The 13,366-nt window shown below is 41.0% G+C and overlaps 1 long non-coding RNA gene across 3 annotated transcripts in view; it reads left to right on the top strand.

Annotated features, from left to right (window-relative positions):
• LOC111869246 overlaps nt 1-13,366 on the top strand; it is an 85,867-nt gene that overhangs the window by 32,648 nt on the left and 39,853 nt on the right. For all 3 annotated transcript variants that reach the window (XR_002843636.2, XR_004513529.1, XR_004513530.1), the window contains exon 2: nt 900-984. This is a non-coding gene — a long non-coding RNA (uncharacterized LOC111869246). The remainder of the gene's footprint in view (nt 1-899; nt 985-13,366) is intronic.

Raw genomic sequence — 13,366 nt, 5'->3', positions numbered from 1 at the left:
TTTCCTAGTCAGTCGGCTCACAGATATTTGCCAACGTTACGCATCGACCGCCCTTTACCCTCACCCATGAACATTCCTGGTACTCATTTCTGTTAGAGGCTGAGTCGACCCCATGGCCCTAGTGCGACCGGAAGGATTAAGTAAATTGAAAAAATCCAATGACCTCATCATAGTCGGGCAGATATTTCTAGTATTTCTGAGAAACCTATTGCCTCCAGCTATCTTGAAGATGGATGCAGCACGTTCCTCCAAAAAGGCGACAAACAGCTACTGCATTGCACAGAGTCACACTGAAGGCTTAGATGAGCTGCTGTTATAGTGGGGTACCTGTATAGCCAAGGGGCACAAAAACAGTTCGCTGTGGGGCCCATAACTCTTGCCTCTGGAGATTCCTTATATTTTTAATCTATTCAGAAGAGGCCTACACAAATCACAGATACAAATTTTATCATTGCTCGTTTATAAGATTATTAAGAATTACGCTATGTATTTTCTTTCTCTTTATGGGGTCTAGACATTTTTTTAACTATTGCAGCGGATTACAAGCACAACATTTTGAGAACCGTTGGCTTAGGTGATAAGTTTGCAATTAAATTTTGTTAGACAGTAAGGTTCCATGAACTACAATTTAAAATTCGTTATACCGTCTTACTTTTTATTTGGGATTCTCTTTCTTGCACAATTTTGCAACGTTTCTGTTGATACCATTGTGCAACTTTGATCTTTTTTATGCCACTGCAGGTATATTTAGGATTCTTGAAGAATGTCTTGAGCTAAACAGTTTCATTAAACATCATGGGAGTACTTTTTATCATTACTAACTAACTAACTGGATGAGATATAAACAAGTGTTTTGTCCTGCGTGAACTTGTTCGTATTATTGTTTCGTTTCGTTCCAGTGGCGATTGTCTGAAGCAAGGAGGGGAGCCACTGAAGTTCGGCCAGGATTTCAACATATGTTCTGTGGAAAGTCTCTCATGCCATGTGAGTATATGTCGTTAAAGAACAATTCTATTGTAAGCTCCTTAGTTTTACAAAACTGTTTATTTCACGCTATACATTTCACATGGACTATTAAGAACACTTATAATTAGTTCGCTGCTTTTCCCACACTCTGCTCAAAGCGTACATATGAATCACTCTTCTTCAGCTGTAAAGGTGAAGGCCCTCGACATTCATGGTATTGTGTCGTGATAAGACTTCTAGAGATGTAAAGAACTGTAGATTATTATAGACAATAAATTTGTTACAATAATTTTGCGAATAAAATAATAAACTAAAAAGTACGAGTTCAATTTCTCAGGGTCTCCAAGAAACTTAGCGATCAAGGGGGCATAACAGTAATGCTCTGGAGTTATATTCGGAACATAAAGTAAAAGAAGAAAGTAAAGCTATCCCTCTAACAGGCCTGGAGGCCCTTAGGGTTGTGAGATGTTGAGGTTCCCACATTTTCTAGACAATCGGCTCAAAGATGGCGGCAAGGTTGTCACATTCCAAGAATATTCCTGGTACTCATTTCTGTTAGAGGCTGAGTGACCCCAGGGCCATAGTGCGGCTGGAAGGACTAGATCAATTGAAAAAAAATCCACCCCATCTGGACTCGAACCCGCGACCTTCCGGCTTGTAGCAGAGTGCCTCAACCAACTACGTTACCGCGTGCCATATTCGGAACGTATTAGGTTCACATCTCGCTTAAAGGCTATTATGAGCGAAATTCATCGCGGTTCTTACTGAAGTTTTTCTTTGTTTCTTCCTTACATATTCTGAATAACAGTTCTACCGTCGTTAAGTACGCAAGAAATCGCAACTAAGAACTGGTTGACTGTTGTGTTCAGAGTGACATGTCATGTTAATAAGTTCCTGGACCCCAGTATAGGAACATTACGTTGTCTGCTATTGGAAGCCAATCGAACTTATCCTCATAATGTCACAGGCTCTGTGTGNCAAAACGGATTACTGTTGTAGGATTTGAGGTTTTCACGGCGGTGACCGTGAAGAATGCCGTCTTCTGGGATGTGGCGCCGTGTAGATCTTGTGCTGCAGCCACCTGCTCACGCTGGTTCGTCGCTCGCGGATTTTTCTACCATGAAGATGGAGGCGATACGTTCCTCCGAAACGTCGGTTTACACAAGATCTACACGGCGCCATATCCAAGAAGACGGCATTCTTAAAAGTGTTTTGCTGTCATCTCTCTTTTATCATTATACGTTACAACCTTCGTCTCTTCCCCCTACTTAATTATGTCTTCTCATTTAAATCTTATTATCTTTTCCTCTTCTCATATTATTCTTCTCTTAATTTCCCTCACTTCTTCCTGCTGTTCTCATCTTCCTTCTTCTCATATTTTCTTTTATTCTGTTATCTCCTCTCTCTGCTCTTTAATCTCCCCTTCCGCTTCTCACATCACCTGATTTTTAATCTACTACTAATTTCCCCTCTGCTTTGCCTCTTCATCTCTGTTCTCTCCCTCTCCATTCTCCTTCAGTTCAACGGTCGGAAAATTTGTGCATTCAGCTTCTGAAATGCTGTTTCGCAATTTAATCCGGCCACGAACCATCTCGCACTCAAACTATTTTTACGAAACCCCTAATCAAATTCTTATATGCGAAGATACAAATTTTCTCCCTGAAACTTTATTTTCACTTCGCGGAACGCCGGCGCTTCGCGAAACATCATTTGGGGAACACTGGTCTAAGAGGATGAGCTTGTTCCACGGTAACGTACTGATGTTGCAAGAATTTCTGTTTGTTTTTAAGATAGCTGTTGAAATATACGTTGATTTCTTACAAGTCTAAGTAGACGAAATTATTGCTTTATATATCCATACTTTATATCCATGTAATGATCTTACTCGTATAAGGAGGGGATAGACCACAGATACGATAAATCGATATTTTAATTATAGACGACAGCGTTAGACAGATATGGCAGCTGGTTAAAAAAGTGACGGAAGTTTCAGGGTTCGTCTGTGTCCCCATGGTGGGGACAGACATGGTCAATGAAGTGTCTGTCACTTTCTTACCAATTGACGCGGTTGATAGCCCGAGGGGACTTTTAACTTTAGCCGCCTCGAAAGCTTCAGCTCTTGCGTGGTTACTTTTTGCAGACGTCAACACTTTCTTCTGTTACTTTACTTCTGTGGCAGGGTCTCCACTGAACAGTTCATAATTGCTCGTCTTACCAAAAAATCCCCATTTCTTAATGCACTTGTAAGTTTATTACCGTAGTAACAAAGTACTAAGCATTGCCCTATCCCGAGCCAATCAGGTCAAGTATGCCTGTTATCTGCCCATTCACTCGTATCGCTTCCAAGTTGTCTGTTCATTTGACGTTTTCTTGCTCTAATTTTATATACGTTTCTTGGCGACCCTATAAGTGCTATGTGTCCGGCCCATCTCATTCTTGGCTTATCATCCAAAGTATTAAGCGAAAAATACAAGGTGTGAAATATTTCCTTTTATGACATCTTCCACTTTCTTCTCCTTTCGTAGCAGGCATAAATATTCTATGTTGTTTAGTCCATCAGTCACTAGGCTAGGATTCAAAAAGTCCCGAATTCGATACCTACCGACGCCAATAATATTCAAAATAAAAAATAGCATCCGTTATTCGAATGACAACCACTGCCTGTAGACGTGAGTGGAGACAACTTTTGAAATTTTGTTTATATCAGTGGAAAATGTCAAATATTTTATTAACGTGTTTATCACTAAGGTATTTTGCTGCATATCTGAAGAAAGAAATCTGTTATAAAGTCTTGAAATATCAAATTGAATCAAAGTTATGACAGTAAGTATGTCAATTGGCCGCGCCATAGCTCAAGCTGTTAGTTGCTAGCTTCCCACCGCGGCGGGCCTCGTTCAATCCCGGGTCCGGTCAAGTGGGATTTGTGGTGGACAAAGTGGCGCTGGGGCAGGTTTTCTCCGAGTACTTCGGTTCCCCTGCCAATCTTCATTCCACAAAATTCTCCATCATCGTAATCACCCGGGGCAGGCTACAATAGGCCAGTTTGTGGCCGCTGTGCCCAGTGGACCCAGTTGGACTCCACGCCCCACTAAGCGAATTTTAATTTTAAGTAAGTCAATTGCCTTTTGTAAATGAAACATATAGGGAAGATAAGAACCACCAAACGAAAGTAAGTCTTAATTTACCTTATCTCTTTTTTAGAGTTGTGCTTTAAGTTTGCTGTCAAGTTTGGACATGTACAGAAAACTGTTTTGTCGATTTCATTCGAAGTTGGCTTTTACATTTGGGGTTTCCTCTAACCACAGAGGACATGACGTGACATGATACTGCGCATTGAAAGAAACAAGAAAGTCGTCCCCTTCTTTCTCACAAATTAGTCTTGCTACAACGGAGTGCAACAATAACAGGAAAGGCATTATTCAGGGCTATTATCAATTCTTCTCACGAGGATGGAGAATATTATTTAGATCTGCTAAGGAGATTCATAATTTGTACTGTTACGGTGATTAAACCAATGAGTATAAGGTGGGTGGGTTATGTGACACGCATGGGGAGCATGAGAAGTTAATAAAACTGCAAGTCAGAAAACCCGACTCGAAGTGATCACTTGGGAGAACTAGATGTAGATGGAAAAGTAACATTAAATAGACCTTGGAGAAATAAGTCAGGATGATGCGGACTGGAATCACCAGGCTCATTACAGGGGCCAGTGCAGGAGCTTGCGAACAAGGTGGTGAATGGATGTAATGCCGTATAGCCCGGTAAATATCAATCGACTTTTCGGAGAAACACATTTCCTCTGTCTTTAGGGTCATAGAATAAGCCAAGCAAGAAACTAACAAGGAATTGTAATTAACAAAGTGACGAATGCTTATGTTCAATAAAAGATTGGGAGTTTTAGACCATATGAGCCATTATTGGCTCCTGAAGAGGAACTCTACTCTGTTATAACTGGTATGCCTCATAACGTCAATGTTTTCGAAAGCAGTTCCCATGACTTCGCCATTGAATGAAGCCGAATTGGAAGTTTTAACACGATTGAACCCGAAATTTTTTGGTTCATATTAACACAATCTATTTACATAAGATATATTTTAATATTATCCTCCCATTCAGTCTGTCTTCTAATCGGTCACTTTCTTTAAACAATTCTGGAACCAATTTCTTATTTACAATTCTTTATTGGAATCCGTCGTAACACAATAACATAACGGTCGAGGTTAATTTCTTATTTCTTCTACCCGAGCTATCTATACAACCCACTGAAATTTTAGTTATTTTACTAATCGAACAACAGATTATTAGGCGAGCTGCATAGATCACCAAGTCACTTGACATCAAAATTTTTCATTGTCCTTTAATCTCTCTTAGGCCAAATATTTTGTTCTGGTCCGTACCGCATCTATATTTTCTTTCTTTCTTTCTTTCTTTCTTTCTTTCACAGTTGTTATAAGCCATTAATGATTCAGAAAATTCTAGAACCTGTGTCACCAGTGAAGTTTCGGCGTGTGACATGTGTCACACATGTGTTAAACTGCAGTTTTTATAAATTAGTGAACCATTTTTTTTAAACAAGTCGACAAATTCGTTGACATGTTCGTTTGGGTGAGCAGTAATAAGCATTTTGAAGGAAAAGTTCTGTCTTCTGGGATAAAACGCCGTGTAGTCCGTTGAAAGTCAACCAAAGTTTCAGAGGAATATGTCGCCCATATCTTCAGGATTAAATAATAAACCATGCAAAAAGCCAGTGCGAAGCGGGTAACAGTCGGAGCAAAGAGTTTGCACTGAACGTCATCCTGAAACTTCAAGAAAACAACTGAACTCCGTGGCCTGTAGTCCGCAAGCGAACCGCCGCTTCTCGGCTAAGTTAGTGGAAACTTTTGCGGATAGAGGGTGTCACTTGTTCAGCGCAACGGATCCCCACGGCCTTCAAGAGACTTCAAGAATATTTATTGAAAATTTTTGTTCAACAAAAGTGCTATTATCTTCATGAGTTTTTTTATTTCGTTCATAAACTTCATCTCTTCATAGTAGAAGCTTTTCTCGGAAATGGAGAAAAGATTTTCGATTTGAGCCTTAAATATTTTTGAACCGATATGGGCCGAAATGAAATTCGCACTAGATATTTTATTATACAAAATCAATGCGAAACTTCATTGAAGTTTGACGAATTTCTTGAAACATGACACATGCGGTATGGAGGGCGCAACTGCACATTATGCAAACTAGAAGTTGGGCGAGTTTATACATGAAATTACGAATGACGACAGCACTGTCGGTACTACATATGTTTCTGCAATCTTCATGAATGCATATGATACCTTTACAAACTAATTTCCATGTTAAGCTGCAAAGTATACGTTATTCCCGCTACCGGCTTATTTCATTTCTGTATGATAAAGGAAACAGTAGATATTAGGTTCAATATCCACTTTTTCTTTTAAATTCGCTTAGTGGGGGGTGGGGTCCAGTTGGGTCCACTGGGCACGGCGGTCACTGATTGGCCTATTGTAGCCTGCCCCGGGCGATTATGATGATAGAGAATTTGGTTGAATGAAGATTGTCAGGGGAAACCGAAGTACTCGGAGAAAACCCGCCCCAACGTCACTTTGTCCAACACAAATCCCACTTGACCAGACCCGGGATCGAACCGGCGCCGCCGCGGTGGGAAGCCAGCGACTAGCCGCTTGAGCTATGGCGCTGCTCTAATATCCACTTACTTGGAGAGGTCTGTAGTAATCACTTTTATTATTTAAATTGTAGATCCAAATGAGTCATGTACTTCGTTAAATGTAGGATACGCCTGCATCATATGACAACACTTACAGACTAATATTTTACATTCTAATGAGAGGTAAATTTTACGTCCTGTACCCATTTTTATGACGAGCCTTTCTTTCCTTATAAATCTGAAGTTCGACTGAGCACTGTGTAAAGTTATTATGTTGGACTTTCACTGACCAAATGAAGTTTACCTAAGAAATTAGCGCAAACTGTCGGTACTAAATTTAATAGAAATTCATCATATAATTTGGGAAATGAATTGTGAAAAAGTGAAATCTCCATTAATTTAAAGGCTCCGTAGGAAAAGACGCACTATAAAACGCGAAGAATACGGTTGACAGCCCTTTGTGTCGCTCAATTGCATGGCTACGATACAAAGACTGCCAATGTGTTGCCATATATGCAGACAGGTTGTTGGATGTCATGGGTACATTATGCTAATAGATTATGTTGCAATGATTACTGACAGGTACAAGACGCCAGCCTCAAACAGGCCGCTACCTGCGCTCGGTTATGCTTCCCCTTTCAGGACTGCAGAAATACAATATTTTAAAACAAACGCAAAGCGTTTCTTGACTTTGGCATTTGAAACATTTTTAAAAGGGGCCTGAAGATGGTATTTTCTTATTCTTCTAAAAATGATAATTTAGAACATACTGTCTTGAGACAGACTTAACCCTGTGGAACAGATTTCATATTGAGAAGTTAATTCCCCGACTTTTCCATATCTCCTACAACATATCTCTTCTGCTTAAATATTATCACTGGTCTTATTCCGCGGTAAATAAATGAAAGTGATTTCAAACTTAAAAAAGACACAGGCCAGACATTGTAGAAACGCAGATATGCCTTGTACAACTAGATGAGTCTCGAATATCACTTGTAATAAGTATTAACCGGTTTACGCTGGAACCAAAATACTGCATGTTTCATACGTCCGTAAGTGGGTTTGTTAATTGTCCAATAACTGCCGTCTGCAAGCTTCCGATAAATTCCCACAGATCGAAATTCCTCAAAGTCAAAGCCTTAATTTACTCATAGGGCCTGCAACTTATAAAGTTCCCCATAGGCTAGCTAACTAGCCCATTTTCTACAAAGAAATTTCATTATGCAACTCAAAAGTTCTGCAGAAGCTAGAAAATCTCAGTCTCTACACAGAAATTCATCAAACAGGTTCAGTAGTTCATACAGGATAGCTGCTTAACCACTTTCCTACATAAAAATTCATTATTCAGTGCATATAATTGACATAGACTCACTAGTTAGCCCATTTTTATAAAGAAATTCATTGTACAGAGCAAAGAATTCACTTAGGCTTCCAGGTTATCCCCCTTTTCACACAGAAATTCGTTTACGTTGTATGACCATAGTTCCAAGCTCTCCAGTGTTAGCATTTACAGCCCTTCAATCTCAATACCTTTGACGCATGTCAATGTTGTACCCGTTGCTGTTCGAGTTGGCTCCCTGTAAGGAGAAAATTGTTTCTGGATACTTGCCAGTAACTTTCCACTTATAATTCTGTCCAGTTCATAATTCTTGAATTATCCACCATAATAATAGGCTTATAGGAACCTGGATAGCGTAACCAGTGTAGCAACTGGCTACATGCTGGACGACCGAGGGGTTGGAGTTCGAGTCCCCGTAAGGTTAAGAATTTTATTTTCTCCATGTCGTCCAGACCGGTGCTGGGGCCCACCCAGCTTCCTGCCCAATGTTTACAGGGGGCTGTTTCCTCGGAGGAAAAATCGGCCGGGACGTGAAGCTGACTACTCACCTACAATTAGTGCCCACTTCAAGAAAACAGATTTATGAGTGGTATTCGTGTGTAATTTTCGTTGAGCTGTTAACAAAACAAGCAACGAGAAAAAAAAATTATATACAAAAAATACGTACATGCTTAAGCTACTTCTCAACTGAGGCACTTGTATTGAGGAATAAGTTTTTGTATGCCTGTGTTAAAGAAGTCTGCCGCCTAAGAGCTAAGCCACGTTTTGAAAGATTCCATCAGCCCATCACTGTTGAAGCGCTGTGACTCAAACCAATTCTTCTAGTAGGTAAACGGGTGGTAGTCGCTTGGAACCAGATCGGGGCTGTAACGAGGGTGGTCAAACAACTCCCAGTTGAAATTCGGTTGAGTGCGAGCAGCTGTATGAGGACGCGCGCTATACAGAATGTAAGCATTGTATGCCTTTTGTTCTGAATGGCCCTACGCAGTTATTTTAGTGTTTCGCAATGCACTTCTGAGGTAATTGTGGTCCCTCGTTGCAGTTGCCATCAGCTTTAAGCAGACAATGATTGTTTAAACTTTTTCGGCTTGTTTGTTGGATGTGTGCGCATCCACTGCTCTAACTGCTCTTTGGTCACAACACTCACAGATGAAACCCAGGTTTCATCGCCTGTTACTCGTACGGTGTGACTGAGAAATTCATTGCTACTTTTGTGGTACCGCTCCGAAAAAGTCAAAGCCGAAGCCATTGTCTGTGGCATTTTCGGAACCAATCTTGTGCAGACTTGTGGTAGCCTAGCCCAACTGTGATGATCTCCTAGAGAAGAGGGCGTGAGATTGTTGGAAATTCACATGAGAGTCCTCATATTATGAAGCACCGTCGTTCATAAATTATTTTGGTCAACACTATGAACAAGATCATCACTCAGTACAGATGGCCGACCACTTTGATCTTCATCGTGAACATTTGTTTGCCCGCCCATCTTTGAACATTCTACAAAACTGTTTTACACTTCCTTCACTCATTATATTTACGCCGTAAACATGTACATTTCTCAAGTCCTGTGTTATCTACTTTTCCTACGATAAAATATCTTTTTTTTTTTAGTTTCTTTGAGCAGAGTGAGGGTGATTCCACTTGGTATGTCGACCACTAATTGACTTATTGTACCAGCCCCGGATGATAGATGATGATGAATATGGAAGAATCGGTAGAACGAGAATTGTTAAGGGAAACCGGAGTACTCGGAGAAAACCTGCCTCAATGCCACTTTGTTCACCACAAATTCCACATGAACTGACCTGGGCTTGAATCCCGGGCCGCCGAGGTGGGAACCTGGCTACTAACCGCCTGAGCTATGGCACGGCCATAGCGGCCTCCGTAGTCTAGAGGTAACGTTCCCACCTCATGACTCGTAGTACGCGGGTTCAAATACCCGGCGGGTTTAAGGGCTGAAAAATTCAGGGAACAAGTCCTCCGGGAGGGACTTTAAGCCGTGGGTCCCGTGTCGTAGCTTTACGGCACGTAAAAGAACCTCATATCTCCAAAGGAGATCACTGAGTCAAATTACGGACGTTTCCCGCCCAACAGCAGTCACTAATACCTCCGGTAGATGGGGGAAGCATTATAGATACTTCTCAGCCAGTAGAGCCGGTCTCGCTGGCTGGGCGGGACTGATGGTAAGCACCAGTACCGGTAGGATATAGAGACTGGTAGAAATCATAGAGGGAAGCACAATGGACCAATACAGGTCTAAGTGCATGGGAAATCTACCCTCTCCAATAACTAACTAACTATGGCACGGCCATACAGTATCTTACTTAGTATTCTATTCTCAGACATCCTCAATCTGTTAGGACTGTGATTTCAGTTATCACACTGTGTACCAAACTACACGGTCGACCTCAAGTCCCACTCTCAATTGATGTTCTTCCGTTGGAATAACAAATTTCACATGAGTGCAAAACTGGTAACATATGAACACACTAAACTTTCAGTTTGTTGTTGTTGCTGTTGTTGTGCAAGGAACGTTTACAGATGTTTACATGAATTCTGATCATCTCAAATCTGTTAGTTCTCTTCTTCATGATTTAAATGGTTTCTGGGAATCGAACCAGGAAATTCACTCATCACGCAGCTAATGGGAATTGTAACGATTACGTCTGTTATAACCTGAAATGGCAATACAGGCGGTTCTGTTGCATGACCACGTGGATTTTCACATTAGCAGTAATAAAGCGTTCCTGATTCGCCACAGATAACCATTGCAGAGCATGAACGTATAATTCAAGGTTAACAATTTATGCGCATGTTGTTGCAGGGCCCTAGACAGAATAGAATTCGCTCTAGACTAGAACTGTAAAGTGGCTCTATAGCTTAAGAGTAAATAGAAGTAGCTCGAGAAAACGAGTTGAAATATAAAAACATTGCTTCCTTCACTGGCACAACGGCAGCATCTGGTAGGCGGGATATATATATATATACACTCTAAAGCACGGACAGATGTATTGGAATCACGTTTCACATTACTCAAGTTGTCTTACTTCTACTGAATTATCGCTTCAGACATCGAATATAAATCACAGCGAAGTTTTTTCTGTATAAAATGCACACTGTCTACTGAATGCGTCCCTGGCGTAATCATAAATGCGGCCTCTAAGCACATTTGCATTAAGGACAGCAGAATAAGAATGGAATTTGTAACTCAGTTTATGATATCGTGTTAATATACGCCTATTATGAGCCAAATAGATATTTCTCTTCATTTCACAGCCGGCGGTATAGCTCTAAATCAGGGGATATCCAAACTTTTGTTGGCCACGGGACGCTTTTGGTCCTGAAAAGATCTGAAATAATAACACAGAAAAGAGCCAACAAGACGACTCACGAAGAAAGCAGTCTTCTGGGATTTGGCACCGTGTATATGTGGTGTTAACCGACGTTTCGGAGGAACGTATCGCCTCCATCTTCAGGGTAGAAGAAAAAATATAAGAAATCCGCAAGTGAAGAGACCGTGAGAACCGGTAAAAGCAGTCTGCTTCGCTTGCGGATTTCTTATATTTTTTCTCCTACCCTGAAGATGGAGGCGATACTTTCCTCCGAAACGTCGGTTACACCACATATACACGGTGCCAAATCACAGAAGACTGCTTTCTTCATAGTCACCGCCGTGAAAGCCTCAAATCTTACAAGACGACTCACGTTTGACGACAGGAAGAAGTATTTTCCTGTTCGAGTCCAGGTTGAACCTGGCTTTGGGGCCCACCCAGTAGTCTGTCCGAAGTATATCAGCTGTAGAGTCGGACGGCGCGTGAAATTTACCCTTTCCCGCCGTGTGTACATTTATGCGTTGCAGTACTTTGTCTCGGGGACAAATACGAGTAACGCATGGGGCAGAGTCCTTTTCCAAAAGCCAACAGTTGTTCAGCCATTCAAGAAATTGCCAGCATTTTATGGAACCCGAAAGTTCATTACAGTACTCACAAAAGCCCGCCTGAGCCAGGAGACTGCAGTCCCTAACCCAGTCGTTTCCACATCGCCAATTACGTCTATGCCTTCCTAGCAATTTTATTCTTCAGGTTTTCCGTCCAAAATCCTGTAAGCACGCCTCTTCCCTCCCATGCGTGCTATATGCCCTCCACATCTCACCCTCTTGATTTCATCTTTCTAATTATATTTGCGCCGGTCACGGTAGCCGAGCGGTCTAAGGCATGTACTGTCTTCGCTCGCTTGGAAACCGGGATCGTTGGTTCGAATTCCACTCAGGGCATGGATGTTTAGTTTGTGTGTGTGCGTTTGCGACGAGCTGATCACCCGCCCAAGGAGTCCTACCAAATGTGTAAGATCTAGAAAACCCGAAGTGAACGGAGAGGTTCATGGAGGTAGGCCTAGGCCCACTGGGGCTGTAGTGCCAAGGAAAAAAAAAGAAAAATGTGCTATTAAACTCCCTATTATACAATTTTCTCGAGCGCTCTACCATTTCATCCCTCTTAGGTCCAAATATTCTCCTTAGCATCCTGTTCCAAGATGTCCTCAGTCTAAGTTCTTCCCTCAATGTCAAAGACCAACAACATTCACACCCATAAACAAGAACAACAGGCAAAATTACAGTTTTGCATATTTTAGTGTTTACGTTTTTAGACAGCAGAAGGGAAGACAAAAGGTTCTGAACTGAATGGTAGCAAGTATTACCCGAAATCAATCCGCTCTTAATTTTACCATCAACCGAATTGGATTTGTTACCGTCGCTCTGAAATATTTGAACTATATCATATTTTCAGAAGACCTATTTGCTGTCTTTATTATGATTTTGCTCCGCATTCTGCTCATGAGATATCAATGTATACGTCATTTCCTTCATGCTTGCTCCTAGACCAACGTCCTTATAAACGCGAATCAGAGATCCTGCTTTTTTATTTATGGTATTTATGTTATCTCCCTCTTGCGTTCACGTTATCAGTATAGACTAGAAGCTGTTGGGTCCCATTCAATTTCAGTTATCCTCAGGGATAAATTTATATAATTTTACTCCTGTTTTATTTATAGAAATTTAGTTTAGTATCAAATACGCGTTTTCAATGTTGAAAATGTTAGAAGCATATGATTGGGGGTTTAGCCAACGCATGTAAATCTCTACGGCAAGATACAACACGTATGTTGCAAGTTTTTCTTTAAATCGTGGCAGCTATGAAGAATACATACTTGCTTTATCGTTTTAGCTCCACCTGAGTCTTTTTATATGCAAATTAATTAGCCCTTTACTTTTAATTTTGACTGATAAAATAGTAAGCAAATGGCATTTAGCATGGCTTGTAACTATAAACTCGCTAACCAAAATACCGACCTCATTATTATCTTCATGAAGATTTACATATATTGAGGGCCTGATT

This window comes from Cryptotermes secundus, unplaced genomic scaffold (assembly GCF_002891405.2).
Source record: "Cryptotermes secundus unplaced genomic scaffold, Csec_1.0 scaffold3159, whole genome shotgun sequence".
Taxonomy (NCBI): domain Eukaryota; kingdom Metazoa; phylum Arthropoda; class Insecta; order Blattodea; family Kalotermitidae; genus Cryptotermes; species Cryptotermes secundus.
Note: the sequence above shows the minus strand (reverse complement) of the source record. Positions and strands in the feature narration are given on the sequence as shown.